At 43.0% G+C, this 16,324-nt stretch overlaps 1 protein-coding gene and 1 long non-coding RNA gene across 24 annotated transcripts in view; one reads left to right on the forward strand and one right to left on the reverse strand.

Annotated features, from left to right (window-relative positions):
- Ralbp1l2 (ralA binding protein 1 like 2) overlaps positions 1-16,324 on the reverse strand; it is a 109,040-nt gene that overhangs the window by 60,139 nt on the left and 32,577 nt on the right.
- Positions 1-16,324, forward strand: part of LOC108350029 (uncharacterized) — a 58,920-nt gene that overhangs the window by 9,242 nt on the left and 33,354 nt on the right. For 3 of the 23 annotated variants that reach the window (XR_005505610.2, XR_005505598.2, XR_005505612.2), the window contains exons 3-5: positions 2,121-2,247; positions 8,617-8,711; positions 12,778-13,235. This is a non-coding gene — a long non-coding RNA (uncharacterized LOC108350029). Of the gene's footprint in view, positions 1-2,120; positions 2,248-3,739; positions 4,742-8,616; positions 8,712-12,777; positions 13,236-16,324 lie in introns of all 23 variants that reach the window. The other 20 variants (XR_005505603.2, XR_010052424.1, XR_005505605.2 and 17 more) reach the window with 18 other exon arrangements.

The following is a 16,324-nucleotide window of genomic DNA, read 5'->3' on the forward strand; positions in this document are numbered from 1 at the left end:
ACTGACACATATAGACATTTGCACACAGAATATACTAATTAATTAATTAATTAATTAATTAAAGGTGTTTCAAACCATCTGTTCTTGGCCTTAGCTCACTTCTGTCTCTGGATTACACAGCTCTCTTCCCCACATCTGCCTTTCTTTCTCTCATGCCTGTCATGCTTGCATGTGCATTTATCCTCCCGTAGTGTCCATGTTTAAATCTGTATTCACTACAGCTCTGGTGACTAGATAGATGGTTCCCAGGTTAAAAGAACTTGCGGTGCGATCATGAGGCCTACAGTCCAAATCCCAGCATCCTGCAAACACCAGACACTACAGCTGCCAGGAATCAGACAACATCCTCTTGGGCAGAAATAACACAATACTGTCAGTAATTTGGAGTAAAACACACTTACAAATATATGGCAAAAATGCAAAACTTTGTCCTTTTAAAATGTAGCTCACAAAAGAATTAGCACCTGCGTCATGAATCAAAAGAAAGTAAAAATCATGGTTCCTTTTATACCATGTGAGCCAACCAAGTATTGTTATCTCTGTAAACCTGTTCCTTTCTCAGTACGCTGAATTTAAATAGACCTTTGGAATATTAAATGGGAAACGACTTAGCAAAGAGTCTTGTAGCATAGGGCATACATAGGAATTTACCAATTATTATTAAATTTTGGAATAAATGTTAAAAAACAAGTAGTCTTTCATGTTCGTTTTTAAGTATCAGTCACAAGACTTACAATCCTATGACTTAAGGTTGAGACTGATATATAAAAGGAATTACAAAACACCATTTGCAAGGACAAATGCTAAGTAAAAATACACTCCAACTTGAGAACCAGAATACAACATGTAGGAAAGCTCCTTGTACAAAATGGTAGAAAGCATCACATTAAAGATAATAAGACACCTCTCCTTCCTGAACACTACAAGAAACAGAATTCCCTAAGATCTTCTAGGCTTTTCCTGTCAGGAAAAAGGAAGCCCCAGTTAGTTCTCTTGTCACCACAATTGTATTTCCAGTAGAACATCAAAGCAAAACGTAGGAAAGGCATCTGTACCTTTCTCATTCTCAGGAAATCACTTTTATCTTATTCTAGGCTTACTGATAGACTACTTAGAAAGTCAAACAAATTTTGGTAGGCCACAAAATTTCATTCAAAAAAATATATAAAAATGAATTCTATAAAAAATTCAATAGAAAATGTTGTAAGAACACAAACAACGGTAACACACCTTTAATCCCAGCACTCTGGAGACAGAGGTAGGTAGGCAGATCACTTGACTTTGAAACCAGGCTAATTTATAGACTACTCAGGAAATGCCAAAAAACCCAGCCTCCAATAAGAGAGAGGGGTTGGGGGGAAGAAAGGGAGGGAGAGAGAAAGAAGAAACAATTTTATTTAAAAAGTTTGGATTATTTGTTTATATGTTTCTTTGTTCATTTTTAAGGTTGAGGAAGATGCTCAATAAGTAAAGTGCCTGCTCTGCAAACAGGAGGACCTAAGTTCAGATCCTTATCTACATCCACTCTGGCGCAGTGCTGCACATTTCTTTCTAAGTCCAACACATTGTATGATAAGAAACAGATGCTAGGAGGCAGCCAGTCCAGCCAAAATGGGAAGCTCCAGGTTCAGGGAGAAATTTTGACTCAAAAATTAAGGTAGAGAGCAACTGGAAGACACTGAACATAGACTCTGGCCTCTTCACAAAGCATAGAAAACTCAGACCTGTGATCTTTAACATGTATTGACTCAAGTGCTCACTGTAATGCTGTGGAGTAAGTAATACTGTAGTCGTCTTACATAGCTGAATAAAATGAAGCACCAGAAGTCATTATCCTATCCAGGGTCATGCAGTCAGCAAATGGTAGCAGGCAGGATCTAGATTCAAGATGTCAAAAGGTCAAATCAACTACAGCATTCCCTTAGAAATTTTTACAAAGAGCCTATTAGGTACTAGGCACAGTTCTAAGTACCAAGGATAAATTTATGAACAAATCAAAAGCGATTCTACTCTGTTGTTAGGAAGAGAGAGAGTCAAAGAGTGTAATGGGAATAATTAACAAGTGGAAAGTGTATCTGATAATAAATACAAAAGAGTAAAAGAAAAAATATTTAATTTAGGAAGGAGGAGAAGCTCCCTCAAGTAAAGAACAGCAATAGAAGACAAGAACAACTGTCACCAGCCAGAAGAGGTGTCCAGTCTATCTGCCTGGGTAGCATCCTGAAGTCCAATAGCGAGAGTCATGGGGTAAGGCTAAGTTAAGTTGGCAGCTGCCCTGATGGCAGGGAGGAGCTTAGATTCAATTCTGTATGTAACCCAGAGGTATTTGAGAATTTTGAGCACAAACGGTTCAATCCAAGTTCTTTATCAAAAGATCATTCTGATTGTAATCTGAGGAACAGCAAGCAAAATAAGGACACCAGGGAGGGCACTAATCCAACAATCTAAGGAAGATAACACTAGAACTTAAAACTTGCATCTGTGCATGGTTTACAAGGAGAGGAGATATTAAAAGAACCTGCCACTTACCACTTTTCTCATACTCTCAAGTTGTGTTCAAAGAAAATTACATTTTTAAAATATCGATTAATATCCACACTAATGTTTCTGTTGACACTGGTTGTCTGTGATTCAAAATTCTGTTTAACTTACCCTACGATTTATTTTGGTCTTTATTTATGATGGTGTCTAATTATGCAGGCTGTAATTGATTTGATTCTCACTATGTAGATCAGACTGGCTTCAAACTACCAGAGACCCCCCCCTGCCTCTGCCTACCTAGTGCTGAGAGTAACCAAGCCCAGTTTATACTACGATTTACAATCCCTTACATTCTAATGAAAAAAAGAATCACAATAACCTTCAGTGTCTGCTCACTTGTAGACAGTAGGTACTACCTAAGGTCTCCTGTGATTAGTTTTCTTCTCATGGCATTCTCTGTAGAATATCTGGCCCTATTTAGTACATTGCTATAAGAGCATTCCATGGAAAACACTTACCTAATACCTGTAGATTCATAGTCCTAGTAAATGCCTTTTTAAGAACTAATAGAAAATGATGTATTCAAACTATGAAGGAAAAGCTTGTCCAAGGTCATACAGCCAGATTCAAAGCCATATCTAAAGCTTCTATCTTCCTACCTCAAAAGCCATGGAAGACTGTATGTTTGACTTTATAGGTATATATAGTCATTAGCACTTATTAACAGCGGTTGGGGGCCTGGAAGCAGGGCAGTCGGCTGAGGCTCCTCTCCTCTGGGAAGGACTTGGGGACGGGGGTCATAGGGGTCGGGTGTGGTCAGCGGGCCTCATTCACCAGTCCCTGATCCCCCCACAGGAACATCACTCCCACCCTGCCATGCTCCCCGGAGACATTACTCACTGCTCCGTGTCTGTTCATTTTCCGTGAGGCTGAAAACTTAGTAATGGCGGTGAAAGTGACAAAGGCGGGGGGGGGGGGTTCGGGGGCCACCACGGGGTCGCGGATCGAGTGGTCACAATGAGCCAGAAATCTAGGAATGGAGGCGGTGACCACGGTATTGGCGGGCGGAGCAATTTTGGCTGGAGCAGCAATGGCTTTGGAGGCGTGATCGAGGGTTGCAGCGGGGTTGTGGGTCACCATGTGGTCGGAGGTCACGGCAGGTCTGTGGATGCACCGCAGCCCCACTCGCAGCGTGCTTTGTGTGCCAGGATCCCTGAGGCAGCGCAGGAAGTGCTCATCAACCTTCCTCTGTAAACAGGATTGGAGCGGGGACGGAGGCGGCTTCTGGGGCGCCATGGTGAACGCGGGATCCCCACCTGGACAATGTACCAACATTTCCACCGCTTCAAATTGCCCGCGGCTGAAACAGAGCCCGGGACTTCTGTCGAGGAGTGATAGCGTCACCAGCGTTAACGCAAGATCCAGGAACACAGAAGGATAAGACGCGGCGTGATGGCGTCACAGAGCGCGACGGGAAAACAGGAAGACAGTAGTGAAACGTCTTCAATGACGGAGGCGTTGGCTTCCGGAGTCCCATTGAGGACCTTGGGTCCAGGTCGGCACCGGGACGTATGTACGTACTCAGGAATCTGCGATGGACACACCCGGTGCTCCCCCTGTTTCAAAACCCCCGCAAAGGACGCTTAGCCTGGCACTTCCGGCCAGGAGTGATGGCGTCACGGGAATCAGGAAGAGAGGAGGGCTGTGGAAATAAAGGCAGAGCAGAGATATCTGGGCGTGGTCCAATGTCCTGGTGTGACCACAGCAAACAGTAAGAGCGTGAGGAGGTGGGCGCCGCCTGAGGTCATCACTGACCCGATCACAGGAAACAGGCCAAGTCACAGAACTGAACTAGGTAACTGGAGCCATCCCGGCTTGAAAACGTCACAGGAGCCACAAAGTTACGGGAGAACCGGGTGAGATGGTCCGATGTGGCGCGGCATGAAGTCGTCATGAAGTGTGACAGTGACACCGCGACCAGGATACAATTAAAGAGTGACATGCTCCAGGCACCGGCGCCCCGCGGCGCGACAGAATAGCGACGGTCCTGAGGGACTCAGGCCGCGGCATTCAAAGTGCTGACCCGGAATCTTGATGACTTTACTTGATGGTGACAGCGGGGACTGGATGCACACGCGCAGTCACGTCTTCTGAGGCTCTTCCCACAGCTTGGCACAAGTGTATGTTACTGATGTGCAGTGAGCTGTGCTTTGGGATCCAGTGAATGTCCGTCATGGTGACAGGGGGCGGGGTAGATGCTGTGAGTCTAGCCCTTTTCTTGCCCATTCTGATTCAAACATTCCTAAATGGTGAAAGAATTGGGCGGGTCTGCGTGCATGACTGTGGGGCAATCCTGAAGTCAAACGCACACTGGGGCTCGGCCTCCGCTGCTGGTGATGTCATATGCGCCCCCCCACACACACACTTCTTGACTATGTGAGGTCCCAGCCCTGCCAGTGATGGCTACAGGTGTCACCATTACCCTCCACGCACCCAGAGACTCCGCCCATGGGAACCGTCCATCAAGTGTATCACAGCCCCCACTGTCAGTCATTGAAGGATCAGTGCTGGCCATGGCTCCCCTGTCAATCACTCGCTGCCCAGGCCGGCCTCAGACATCATAGTTACTGTTGATACCCTGTGCCTAGTGAACTCATTGCTTCCACCTCAAGCCTTGCCCTCATTACAGCCCTGTTTCTCCCCTCATTAGTTTGTCATGAATACTCATGAGGCTCATTTGCATGGTCCCATCCATGTAAGCTTTTGTCAAGTGTGGCTCTGCCCCACCACTGTCAGTCATTAAAGGATCCCTGTCAGACGTCAAAAAACAAACAAACAAACAAAAAACAGTGATTGGTTGTCAAGAAGAGGTTGTTTTCCTATGTAGTTTATTAGTTGTCAATTGGGGTTAAGGGAATGGAGGTATATATTTAAATACATTATCTTTGACAATTAGTATTTTTCTACCTGAGACAACATAGCAATTAACTCAAACTGAATCCCAACTTTTAAAAGATGAACAGCTACTCATCATAAAAAGAAGTAAAGTTTCACATAGTGAACTACAAATTTGTACATAGTGACACAAACAAGACGCAAACGAGAAAACAGAGTAATTCAGGAAAAATGGCCAATAACTAGGCTAATTAGTAAGCCGAGTGCACTCAGGTAAACTGAACTTCTGGACGGAGAGCTTCAGATAAGTTTCCAAGTGTCCGAACTGCAGACTGGAAGGGCACAAAGGGTATTGTAGAAGGATTTCCCAGGGCAAAGCTCAGTCGGTGTGAGAAAGCAGACTCATAGAATGGTAATTCTAGGTTACAACTTGCCCAGGAAAAACAGCAAAGTCCTAGACCTGCATCAACTGTACAGTTTTGTAAACAACTAAGGAACTTCCTACAGGATGTCAGCTTTCCAAACCAGACACACAGAAGAATGTGCTTCCAGACAGCTACAACTTCTGCTCTTAGTCTCCCCAGACTGACAGCTATTTTAACAGTACACACAAGTGTGAATGGAGCATCTGTAGCATCACAGGGGAGAGGTGACCTGCATAGGAAACAGGACAGATAAGTAAGAAGGAAAAGGGAGTTTGTTAAACATTGTCTCCAGAAACTGACTCCAGGATGCTTAAGAGCAAGATGGAGGGAGAAGCGGGTACATGGGGGATGAGCAGAGAGAGGAAGCTGGAGAACCTTGGTGTGGGCCATGGGTGCCCCTGCCATGATCTGCAAAAGGTGGAAGAGTGGATGCACCAATCAGCTCAGCTTAGCACCATTCCCCACCCTTCAGCCTACCTGTGACCTGGCAAACTGGATGAATATTACAAACTATTACAATAGTCCTTATTGTCAAAATACTCAAGCATGAAGCCAAACAACTCTCCTGAAGTTCAACACTTTCGTTCCCCCACCTTACACATTTGAAAAGAGTTTGCAAACACAAGAAACAATCAGTACTCTTTTTAAAACTGACTTTGCAAAACTGTGTTTCCCCCCAGATATTCAAATAAAAATTGCCCTCTCTCTCCCTCTTTCTCGCTCTCCTTTATAAATTCAACTTCAGCATTCCATTCCTACCCCTAGAAAGTTGCATGTTTCTCTGGACACACATCTGAAAAGATGAAAAGATAGATTCAGCTTTATTTCAGGAGCTACAGACAGAGCTCCTCACTAGCTGCATCCCCAGCAGGCCCTGTCCTGAAATGCCACAGTGGGGGAAAAAAGGAACTGAAGTTTGGGGAAATGTTTTATTTTTTAAAAAAATTCTATTTGCACAGCAGTTATTTTCACTAAGACAAATGACAAAACATTATTTGTGAGACAGAAAAATACACACGGTACAACACAGTTCACAAAATCATTTTAACCCAATAGTTAATCATAGAATGCATTCTGTCCACCACTCACTATACCACATCTTTTGTGCCAATGGACAAATACATTGATTTCCCGTCCTCAACCATTTAAACTTTTAAGTGGAGTATATGAATATTGAAGCAGATTTCAGTTTCTCTCTCTCTCTCTCTCTCTCTCTCTCTCTCTCTCTCTCTCTCTCTCTCTCTCCATCACCCCCTCTGGTTTTGGTTTTTGCTTGGAATCATTTCTGTATTCGTTTTTTTTAATTCTTTCATAACCCTATTCCATGTTTCTTTAAAAAACTACATTCATGTGGCTTGAATGAAACGCCTTGCTCCTGTAGAAGTCACATACAAGAACATGAGATTTCTTATTACACACAATCCAACCAATGCGACCTTAAACAACTGTATAGAGGAAGTTAAGAGTTATGGCATCACCCTAATAGGAAGAGTATGTGAAGCCAATGGACCTACAACACTGCTCTTGTGGAGAAAGAAGGCGTTCAGGAGAAGTTCCATCCTAAAAATGTGGCTCCCCTTTAAGGATTCAAACAGTCATAGAAACAATGGTTGTAATCAATAAATCTGGGGTACCTGGTGCCATTGCCAAGGAAGTGGAACTTAAGGGAGCTGATTTGTCATATGTATTTACCCAATGTGTCAGCTTACTGAGTAAGTCTACTGAAGCTTCACAAGAATATTGAAAAAGAGTTTTACCAGGCCACAAGCTCGACAGAATTCCAACCTCTATATTTGGGCTATGATCAACATGTTTGGATACTTAGCAAAAGATTTTTGCTGGTCAGTCTTTAAAATGTGCTCATTATTTGTACCAATTGAGTAATGTCATTAAATGTACTCCTGTGCCAGAATATTATTAGTCTGTAAGGAATTTAGAAGGATTAGGTGCCAAAATACCCAGCACAATACGTGTATATTTTTTTAGTATCATACAGAACGAATACTCTAAGAACTAAGAACTCTGTAGACCTTCCATGGTGTATTCCTTCAGTCATCTCAAACACCGTGGGCTTCTCTTGCTCTCTGCCTGCTCAGTCTATGTTTACATCTCCCACATTACACCAGAACCCATCAGGTTTGCTTTGCCATCATTCTATTTTTTAAACTAAGTATTGCGGTGATTATTTAATGTCTCTGTCTTATTTTGTGCTGTTTGGGAAACCCCCGTTTGAAAATCAACTTTGTTACAGAGGCACAAATCTTCAATAATGTCTCCAGACAATATGCCTTATAGTTAATTTAATGTTTGCACTCAGAGGTGCAAACTAACAAGAAGGGCCTGAAAAAGAGAGGAGAGGAGGCAATTAAATATTTTTTAGTAATATGTTGCCTCTGTCTTGTGCAGAACATGTAGAGTTGAAGCAACACCAGTATAAAATCCATCTGAGCATTCAGAGGGCCTTGAGACTTGATGCTCACACATGTCCTGCCTAAGTGGTTTCCACCAGGATTGTGTCACTGGGAAGTATGACATGTTTTAGAAGCATCCTCAACAAACCCTGCTAAAATTCGCCTACCTGTTAATCTCATACTATTGCCAATTGATTTCTGCTATTATATGTAATATCAACAGAAGCATTTTCACTAAATTCCATACCCAACATTTAGGCATTACCTATCAATTATTTGCAAAAGTGCAAAATATTTGTCTCCAATAAACATTTCCATTTGCTTCTTATTTTATTCCAGATCAAAAGTTAAGAATGAGAGTTAAGAATGCCTTCTTTGAATTATTTTTTTCTGTATTGTTGTAGGGACACTTACTTGTCTTGGTTAATATGACTCTTTTTGACCTGTGTCAGCTCTTTGAAAGTCTGTCCAAAGTGAGCAGTGGGGTGAACAATGGCGGGTAAGCAATGGGAAAGCACATGGCCTCACACCTATACCTGAACCCCACCCACTGTGGCCCCTCCCTCCTATTTCCCTCCCAGGCTGCTGCAGAGCTCCCAGCACTCAAATGTATTTTCCCTATGTTTTATTTTGTCCTTTAACTCCAAACTCTGGTAAAATTAAGGAAATTTTCATTATGAAGTTTTGGATCCACTTTACATTTAAACCTATCAGTTTTTCTAAGGTGTTTTTGCAGTAGCTAAGCAGGTCCTGAGTAACTTCCAAAAGAATGTTACATTGTATTCTTTTAGAAAAGGCCTTGCCCTTTCCCAGGGCACAGGAGCAGCCTTCCTGCCAAGAATAAACAAGTTCTAACTCTGCAGACTCCTACAGCGTTAGGTAGGAATCTATTACTGAACTGCACTTTCAGCTTCACTAAAAAAAATTGAAAGAACAGGAAATAGTGTAGAGTGAATGGAGGGGAAAGACGTGTTCCCTCAGAAGCCAGGATCCCTAGCGAGCTTCCTCAGGCAAGGGTGGGGAAGATGGAGCAGGCTGCAGTCTATGGGCACTAGCTATCCATTCATGTGCATAGCCAGTCAGCAGTTCCTTATACATAAGCACAGACCCCTCCACACACAAGATGAAAAAATTCATCTTCACAAGGAATAAGCACTAGTTTCCACTATGTGCAGAAGAGCAGCTACAATTGAAGTGGGACATCCCAGTGATGACACAGACTGAGGGTAAATCTGAGGAGAGAGAGAGAGCCCTTAAGAGTTTAGTCCAAAAGCTTGGATTACCCAACATTGAATCCACAGAACACATGAAGCTCGAGAAGAAGAACGACTAAAGTGTGGATGCTTCAGTCCTTCTTAGAAGGAGGAACAAAAATACTCACAGCAGGAAATACAGAGGCAAAGTTTAGAGAAAAGACTGAAGGAAAGACCATCCAGAGACTGCCCCACTTGGGGATTCAGCGCATATACAGCTACCAAACCCGGACAATATTGCTGATGCCAAGAAGTGCAAGCTGATAGGAGCCTGATATAGCTGTCTCTTGAAAGGCTCTTCCAGAGCATGACAAATAACAGAGGCTGGCAACTTAAACAGAGAATGTGGTCCCCATTGGAGTATTTAGAGAAAGGATTCAAGGAGCTCAAGGGGTTTGCAACCCCATGAGAACAACAATACCAACCAACCAGATCTCCCAGGAACTAAACACCATCCAAAAAGTATACATGGACAGACCCATGGCTTCAGCCGCATATGTAGCAGAGGATAGCCTTTTTGAGCATCAATGGAAGGAAAAGCCCTTGGTCCTGCCAAGGATGGGCCCCTGCAGTGCAGGGGAATATCAGGGCAGGGAGGGAGAAAGTGGTGAGTGGATGGTTGGGGGACACCCTCAAAGAGGCAGGGGGAGGGGAGATGGGATAGGGGGTGTATGGAGGGGAAACCAGGAAAGGGGATAGCATTTGAAATGTAAATTAAAAAAAAGAAATTTAAGAAAAAAAAGAGCTACCTGGCTAGGTCACTTGGACATTGGCAACCCCTCTGACAAGCTGAAAAGGGGAAGGGCACAAAGACTGGGTAGGACAGGTCCTTGCAGGCCTCTGCATGTGCACCAGGCTCTCCTTCCTACCCTTCCTGTATGAGGTAGGAAAGTTCCCTGGTTGTTCTTTTTTAGTTTCCTGTTACTTTTGGGCTGAGGCCAAAGTCCCTGGACCCTGTTATCAGCACCCAAGGAGAGATGTCACAGGGTGATCTTTCAGGAATTGAGATAGCTGTTCTCAAGTACCTGTCCACTTGGTTTCGCAGTCATTATCATGTGAGTCAGGAGACGAGCTAAGGCTCTAGGGTGGTGGTAAGCTCCAAGAGCCACTCTAAACCTAGAATAGAGAACTCTCTGAAGTTAGCTCCAATCCCCATCCTTGGTTTCACTGGACTCAGAGAGCATTCAGACCAAAAGCCCAAGAAGAAGGAAGACCAAAATGTGGATGTGTCATTTCTTCTCAGAAGGGAGAACAAAATACTTATGGGAGGAAATACAGGGACAAAGAATGGAGCATAGACTGAAGAAACAGTCATCCAGAGACTGGCCCATCTCGGGATCTATCCCATAAACAGCAACCAAACCCAGTCACTATTGCTGATGCCAAGAAGTGCTTGCTGACAGGAGCCAGATAAAGGGTGTCTCCTGAGAGGCTCTGCCAGAGCCCTACTATACAGATTAGGATGGTTGCAGGTAACCATTGGACTGAACAAGGGGACCCCAATGGAGAGGATAGAGAAAAGACTGAAAGAGCAGAAAAGGTTTGCAAAACCATAGGTAGAACAACAATATAAACCAATCGAACCCCACTAGACCTCCCAGGCACTAAACCCCCAACCAATGAGTACACAAGGAGGGACCCATGACTCTAGTCACATATGTGGCAGAGGATGGCACTGTCCAGCATCAATAGGAGGAAAAGCCTTTGGACCTGTGAAGAACTTAGATTGTCAGCAATGACCTCCACCCTTACAAAATATTGGGAATAAAAGTTGTTAGTGAAGCTAGGCTGAGATGTTTTCTACTATTGGCTATGATGTAGAAAATCTTAGGAAATAATTTGAAGTTCAGTAAGGCACACTCGTATGGGTTAAGCTAGGATCTTTATGATCAGGAAATAAGTACAATGGCACTAATAGCTGACATGACTCTCACTCAGGCTGGACTGGTGATAACTGATTTCTTACACCCATTTTCCCCTCAGCATCCTGATAAGACTTACTACGAATTTCTGATAAGTCAATATGCATTCTGAGGACTTAAGGAAGATATGACTGATTTTTATATAAAAGTTTAGATGTGTAATCCTTTTAAGATTCTTACAAGATTACTTTTAAGATGAATAAGAAAATAATTACTCATTTCTTTGTAATTGCTAATTGCTGCCTGCCAGTAACAGAAACTGGCTGAGAAAACTATCTTGCTTGCTTACGCCTTGTTAATCCATGATAAGTTGCTTTGTTATGAATGTTCATGGGTTTGTGGTACTAATTTTTGTTCTTTACCTGTACTTGTAATGTTATTTCTTATAAGGTATTGAAAACCACATCATTCACTAACCATTCACTACAATAAAACTAAAACACAAACACATTGTAATTTAATACTGCATGAAAGATTTTGCTGGGATATATATTGGATGAAATGAAGAATAAATTTTGGGGATTGGAGCATCCACCAACTATGTGTCTCTGTTGAGGCTTATGTGTGGTGGACTGCAGCATTATTTCTTCTAACATAAACTATGGGGTATGTGTGAATATGTGTAAGGGTTGTGTGTGTGATGGTTAGAGCATTGTTCTTTTATCTATCAATTGTGTGTGCTTGTATGCATGCATGTATGCATGTATGTATGTATGCATGTACACATGTATTATGTATATATGTATATGTGCAGAGTTTGCATGGATGAGGGTTGGAGCTTTCACCCTCATTCACCACATATGTGTATGTGTAACGTTTGTGTCTATGGTAGTTTGGAACATTGTTCCTTTCACCCATCAACAATGTGTATGTATGTAGGTATATGTGTAAAGCTTGTTGCCTGTCTGGGTGTGTGTTGCTTTCTCAGGCCACCTATTGTGTGTACTTATGCATCCAGGTATGAAATGTTTGAAGCCTGCTTGCTAGAGGTCTGCATTAACTAATCTATGTGTGAATGTACATATGTCTGTCTATAGGTCTCTATGCATATACGTCTGTGTGTTTGTATGCATATATTTGTGTATATGAAGTTACTGGACTTTGTCTTTTGTTTCATCCACTCAGTGCATGTGTTCATTCCTCCGTGTGTTTGTGTGTGTATTTGTGTGTGTGCGTGTGTGTGTGTGTGTGTGTGTGTGTGTAAAGAGAAAGAAAGAGAGAGAGAGAGAGAGAATTTTCTCTCTTTCCTTCTCTTTCTTGCTGGCCCCAAGAAGTTAGAAAAAGTTCATAGTTTTTCCAGTACCCTCAGGGAGTTCCATCCCCAGTAATTTAAGTATTGTTCCTTCAGGTCTGCTGAGTAACTTCTCTGATTTCTGGTTTCCTTTGGCAGCAGCATCTTTAGGTATCTGGATCCAACCATCAGGAGCTCTAAGCACTGACCCGCAATGGCTGCCTGCCTCAGTTTGCACACCAGATGGATGCCAGTGCTGGTCTCTGTCAGGAAAGTACACAGATTTCCTAATGGTGCTTTCAACATTAGTTCCTATTAGAGTATGTAACTGAAGAGGTATCAGAGATAACTCTTATGTTTCTTTAACGTGATAGATGTTCCTCATATTTTTCTAAATTTAGAAATATCTTGAACATTGTGCCATGTAAAGTATTGATTATCGTTCATGTGCATGTTTTAACTTCTGCGATTTATTTATTGACTTTTAAAGCTTCTAATTTCAACACTAACTTCCAAACGGCAACAGAAGAAAAGTAAAACAACATTAGTGGCAGAAGAATAATTTGGATCATGTGCGTTGGAATAGAGGTACTGAACAGAACCACTCGAGTGGGAAGGTAAGAGTGTCATTATCTCTTAGTGACTCATGTGGTAGAAACAGATTCAGCACCATGTCATGTGTGAGTGAAGCTCTTCAAGAGCTGTTGACCGGATGGGGTGGTGGTACATGCCTTTAATCCCAGCACTCAGGAGGCAAAGACAGACATATCTCTGTAAGTTTTAAGCCACCCTGGTCTACACACCAAGTTTTAGAAGAGCCAGGGATGTTTCTCGGGTACTAAAAAGCAGGAGTATAACTGCAACTTTTTAAAACCTATTTTTAATGATGGTTCTTAAGTATTTTAACTTTCTTTTTAGCCATTTTTACCAGAGGTAGTGGGAAAGAAAGAATATGGGGGAGTGGACTTGTTTAAAAATGGTTCTTTGGAGCAACTCCCATTTGTTTTGTCAGATGGGAAATCGGCAGTCAGTTCACAGGTCAGCAGCAGCAGCTTGATCTACTCACAAACCCTTCACAGATACATCAGCGATCCAGTTCGGTAGACTCTGGATAGTAAACATGAATCAGCAGCTTTGGCACTACCTGGCAGAGGCAGGCAGGCATCAGCAGGCATGAGTCAGCAAGACCACACTGATTTCATGACTCCCTGAAAAGTCTGCACAGCATGCATATCAAAATCTTTCTTAGCAGGGAGAGACTACTCAGTTCTTGCAATTATTCAGGGCACTAACATAGAATGCTGGCACACGCCTCTAATCCCAGCATTCGGGAGACAGAGGCAGGCAGATCTCTGAGTTTAAGACCATCCTGATCAATAAAGTAAATTAGAGAATATCCAGAGGTACCTATATAAACCCTGGGGCTGAAGGGTAACAGGGCCCTTCAGAAGTTTTAGTAGAATTTCTTGATTACCATACACAAGATTTAAGGAAACGGGTGGTCCTTTCTCTGACCCCAGATATCTTAATCAAACAATTGGCTTTTGAAAATACTAATAGAGAAACACTGTCTCAAAAACCAACCAACCAAACAAACAAAGCCAAATGAAAAACAACAACAACAAAACAAAAGAAAGAAAACACTAATCCATACTCTTAAGTGACCTTGCCCAGAAGTTATTTCTGAATTGTAAATAAAAATGCCTACACTCAAAAGCTGTGCAGAATTGAGATCGGTGTTCCCTGGTGTTCCCAGGTTCGGGGTGGGAGGAGACCATGACAGGGGTAGATAGAAGAAGGTAAACAGAGCAGAGGAGAAGCCACCATGAGGTAAGAATCTTTAGATAATGGCCATGGGAATTGGCTAATTGGGATTAAAAGCAGTCCAGACAAAACCATGGCAAATTATGTAATGGAATTATTGGCTGAGAAATATGCATAATAGTGTACAGGATAGCTATCTGCCCAGTTCCTGTGCTAATTAAGGATTGTCATAAATATAAAGCTTGTATGCATCTTTTATCCAGAAACTAAATGGATAAAGGATGGGTAGAAATTCATGGTTGAGATCAAATACTTTCTATCACACAAAACCAGACACCAGCACCTAGAATTACCATCTTCCCAATCCCAGATACCTACAGACTAGTATAAAAACACAACCAGTAACAGCCAGGGCATTCAAATCTCTATTAGAGCCCATCAACACTATTACAGAAGGCCCTGAATATGTCAGCATGACTGAAGAACGAGAATAAAAAAGACTGTAAAACAGCATTTGCACATATGATAGAGGTCTTTAAAGAGAAAAATAAAGAAATCTGTGAAAACCCTAACTGTGAAAGGAAATGAATAAAGAAAACCTAAACAGGGAGATGTGGATGAGTAAAATGTAGGAACTCAAATAGTCTCTCAGAGGCAGATTTTAATAACAGACTACAACAGATGGAATAGAGAGTCTCAGGCATTGAAGAGATGATAGGAGGAATGGATGCATAGATAGAGGAATATGTTAAATCCAAAAGGAGGAAAAAGAGTGGAGGGGGAATAAGAAGAAAGGAAATGGAAAGAAAGGAAGGAAGGAAGAAGAAAGAGGGGGTTGGGGATTTAGCTCAGTGGTAGAGCCTTTGCCTAGCAAACGCAAGGCACTGGGTTTGGTTCCCAGCTCCGAAAAAAAGAAAAAAAAAGAAAGAAAGAAGGAAGGAAGGAAGAAAGGAAGGAAGGAAGGAAGGAAGGAAGGAAGGAAGGAAGGAAGGAAGGAAAAATAAAGAAAGAAAGGCAATCCTGTAAGAAAACATCCAAGAAATAGATAGGGCTTTTCTACAAAATAACAAATATAATAATAAAATGATAAAGACAATAAAGTATATAAGAAGGAGGAAAAGAAACTCGGGTCAAAAGCAAAAAACCCAAAAAACAAAACAAAGAAAAAAACATTGTCAACAAAAATACAGAAGAAAATGTCCTTAACTTAAATAAGAGACTTATCAAAGTGAAAGGAGTAAACAGTGTATGAAATGGCCTGGAGTTGAAAAAGAATACCCCCAGGCATATATTACCTAAGCCAGTAAGCATGGAGAACAAATAAAGTGTAGTAAAAGCTGCAAGGGGAAAAGGACTAATAACATATAAATGCAGTCCTCCTATAATAATTACACACTACTTCTCCCTAGAGACTCTAAGAGTCATAAGAGCCTAGATAGATGTGCTGCAGACTAAGAGACCAGACTAAGAAAATTGTATTTTAGTTGACCCTACGGCTAGGGCACGGGCTCTGGCTCGGACTCGGGCTCAGGCTCGGTCTCAGGCTCGGGCTCGGGCTCGGGCTCGGGCTCGGGCTCGGGCTCGGGCTCGGGCTCGGGCTCGGGCTCGGGCTCGGGCTCGGGCTAGGGCTAGGGCTCGGGCTCGGGCTCGGGCTAGGGCTAGGGCTAGGGCTCGGGCTCGGGCTCGGGCTCGGGCTAGGGCTAGGGCTAGGGCTCGGGCTCGGGCTCGGGCTAGGGCTAGGGCTAGGGCTCGGGCTCGGGCTCGGGCTCGGGCTCGGGCTCGGGCTCGGGCTCGGGCTCGGGCTCGGGCTCGGGCTCGGGCTCGGGCTTAGGCTTGGGCTAGGTCTTGGGCCAGGGATAGGGCTAGGGTTTGTGCTCTGGCTCAGGATAGGGCTTGGTCTCCGACTCGGACCAGTTCCGGAGCTTGGGCTCGTGCTCAGACT

This window comes from Rattus norvegicus, chromosome 6, assembly GCF_036323735.1.
Source record: "Rattus norvegicus strain BN/NHsdMcwi chromosome 6, GRCr8, whole genome shotgun sequence".
In the NCBI taxonomy this organism is placed as follows: Eukaryota; Metazoa; Chordata; class Mammalia; order Rodentia; family Muridae; genus Rattus; species Rattus norvegicus.